Below are 3,634 nucleotides of genomic sequence, written 5' to 3'. Positions count from 1 at the left end.
TGAAAAAATTGGCTTAAAGTTCAACATTCTGAAAACTAAGATCATGGCATCTGGTCCCATCACTTCATGGGAAATAGATGGGGAAACAGTGGAAACGGTGTCAGACTTTATTTTTTGGGGCTCCAAAATCACTGCAGATGGTGAGTGCAGCCATGAAATTAAAAGATGCTTACTCCTTGGAATGAAAGTTATGACCAATCTAGATAGCATATTCAAAAGCAGAGACATTACTTTGCCAACAAAGGTCCGTCTAGTCAAGGCTGTGGTTTTTCCAGTGGTGTCAATAGTAACACGAACAAATTTTTGTTTACCAAATTCAGGAATATGGGTAACATCCATTTGCCATATATCGTTTGGCAACAATCCTCGAGGATTAACTCCATAATGAGGGATGCTAAAAAATTGAGGACATGTTTGACATTGCTTAACAATCTGTCTGGCAGCTTCTCGAGTAATGCCAAATTGAAGTCTTAAACTATTGCTGTTTTGATGGTGTAAGCTGTGGGAAGTTTTTGCCATTTGCTCCAATGAAGGAAATATCATACGTGTAGCTTCATCAGCCAAAGCATTGCCTCGTGCTAAAGGTCCAGGAAGCCCAGAGTGAGCATGAATATGACCAAAATAGCATTTATTAACTTTGGAACAAATTAAATGTTGTCTATCACAAAAAAGAGTTTGGATAGTAGAATTCAGGGTACCAATAAATGGAACAGTCTCAATAGTGTTTAAGGCTCTTATGATATATTGACTGTCAGAATATAAATTAAATGGAGCAGAAATTTGTAATAGAGCCTGAAAAACAGCAAATAGTTCTACTTCTTGAGCAGACATAATTAGTACGCCAGGTGGTAGTATTGTCCTGTATAATCAAACTAGCTATTCCATTAGAAGAACCATCAGTAAATACAGTTAGGGCATTGGCAAGGGGCTGAGAAACAACGATTTTTGGGAAGAGAAATTGGTGATAGTGAGCAAATTGCAAAATTTTATCTGAGGGATAATGATTATCAAGCTGTCCACTAAAACCAGCTAAGGCAATAACCCAATTTAGCCAACACCATTCCCGCCTGTTCATCTCCTATCATTTTATTAATTGTCTCAAGCAGGTAGGCAACAAAATCTTCATATAGTTTATCTGGCCCCTGGTGAATTTTAGATAAATCTTCAGTCTTTTTATCAGAATTTGGAAGTTTTTTCCATGCTCGTAGAGCTGCAGCACTAATCTGAGGGTAGGCTCCAGGGAAATAATTAAGTTGACTATTAGTGTCTCGATATTCTCCCTCTCCCACCATCATTTCATAAGTGGTGTTCAGTCCCTGTCGTCGATTGATATCAGCTGTGATCCCACACTGCTCAGCAAACTCAGATTTCCATAGTAAATAATCTCCTCCAGATAAACAAGCTCGAGCAACCTGTTTCCAATCATTAGGTGGCAGATTTTGATTTCCTAAAGCCTCTATAATAGCCTGAGTAAACGGTGCAGTCAGGCCGTATTGTGCACAAGCCATTTTTAACTCTTCCAGTTGCTTAAAGGGCAGCGGTTCATAATACCTCTGCTGTTGAGCATTTTCAAATACTGGATAGATTCCTGAAAACCCGGGAATATGTTCTCCTTCTTCATTAGCTCGCTTAATTGCTTGTTGAAGAGGAGATAATAATATCTCACTTTTAATTTTTATGTATTCACCGGGCCAAGAAGCAGGCAGAGATATAAGCTCTCGCGGCTCTACAAAAGGCAGAGGTGGATCGAGTCCAGCAAGAACGGAGGGAGGATATGCTGGAGGAGTAGGCTGGCTGGAGTGGGAGTCTCCCTGTGCATCCTTTTTTACTGCTATAACAATCCTCTGAATTAAATTCTCCAGCTGTTCTTCTGAAAGCCCTGAATGCTTTAATTCTCCTTTTCCCGAGGGGGATTGAATGCTAACCATCATCTCCCAAGGCATATCCTCTCTATGGTACTGAGCCGCTTGTTCATTTAACTCTTCCTGTTCATCAGACCTTAACACATCATCACTCCCTCCAGCCTTACAAGCTGCTCCCTCAGGCACAGCATAAAGCAGCTCAGGCAGAGGGGCAGAAGGCTCTGCAACTTCGGGTTCTGTGGAATCCCTGAGAGCTGTTTGAATTTTATGTCCCTCATGTTCAGGATCCAGACAGTCTCTTACGAGAGTCCACAAAGAAAAAGCATCCACAGGAACACGATTGGGACCATGTAAGGAATAGTATGTCTGCAATTGTTTTCCTACCTTTTTCCAAGTTTCCAGACTAACTGTTCCTTCCTCTGGAAACCAGGGACAAACTTCTTCTATAAAAAGTAAAAACTTCTCTAGCTGTAACTTATTTACATGAATTCCCCTACCTTTTAACATAGTTTTCAACATATGTACAAATAACTGGCAGCTATTGCCTTGTCCCATGATTTATTACTCTCGACAATCACCCTCCCTGCCCTTTACTTTAATTAATTAGGAATTCCTTTTTACTTACCTCAATCTTGGCGGGCAGCGGCCGTGGTCGCCCTCCGATTCTTGAGTCCCTGTTTTGGGCGCCACCTGCTGGTGCCAGCCAGCAAAGTCGATCAGGTCCCGAGAACGTGCACGGCGGGGCTAAGAAAGAAACTAAAGCAAGAGACTACAACAAAGATGGGGTCGAGAGGTTCAGACACGTCTCCACGAAGGGACGCAGTCTGACACCAACTTTATTCAGCACCTCATATTTATACAGAAGAGCGTGAGAAAGACAAGACAATTGACATTTTTTCTTGGTTGGCAAGAAATCTTGAGAGCATGGGAATGGCTCCCTGTTATTATTTCTTACACCAGATAACATTTCCCTGTGCGTGAGAAGTTTGCACAGAACTCCAGGTGCCTGCAGTAAATAAGCGCCTAATCTCTCGGGTGGTGGGACAGAGAGCTATGTTTGCAAGCAAACCCTCAAGGACTGAGGCAGCTCCCAGAGCTGTGTCCTTCGGACAAATGACCCCGTTCTCACGGGCAGCTCCCCGCATGACATTGTACAGGAGACAGGGATCAAGACCATCCCCATGGAAAAGAAATGCAAAAAAGCAAAATAGCTGCCTGAGGAGGCCTTACAAATAGCTGTGAAAAGAAGAGAAGTGAAAAGCAAAGGTGAAAAGGAGAGATATAAGCATCTGAATGCAGAGTTCCAACGAATAGCAAGGAGAGATAGGAAAGCCTTCCTCAGTGATCAATGCAAAGAAATAGAAGAAAACAACAGAAAGGGAAAGACTAGAGATCCCTTCAAGAAAATTAGAGATACCAAGGGAACTTTTCATGCAAAGATGGGCTCGATACAGGAAAGAAATGGTATGGACCTAACAGAAGCAGACGATATTAAGAAGAGGTGGCAAAAATACAAAGAATTGAACAAAAAAGATCTTCACAACCAAAAGAATCACGATGGTGTGATCACTGACCTAGAGCCAGACATCCTAGAATGTGAAGTCAAGTGGGCCTTAGAAAGCATCACTATTAACAAGGCTAGTGGAGGTGATGCAATTCCAGTTGAGCTATTTCAAATCCTGAAAGATGATGCTGTGAAAGTGCTGCACTCAGTATGCCAGCAAATTTGGAAAACTCAGCAGTGGCCACAGGACTGGAAAAGGTCAGTTTTC

This window comes from Bison bison, unplaced genomic scaffold, assembly GCF_000754665.1.
Source record: "Bison bison bison isolate TAMUID 2011002044 unplaced genomic scaffold, Bison_UMD1.0 scf7180017864379, whole genome shotgun sequence".
In the NCBI taxonomy this organism is placed as follows: Eukaryota; Metazoa; Chordata; class Mammalia; order Artiodactyla; family Bovidae; genus Bison; species Bison bison.
This window is presented reverse-complemented; position numbering follows the sequence as displayed.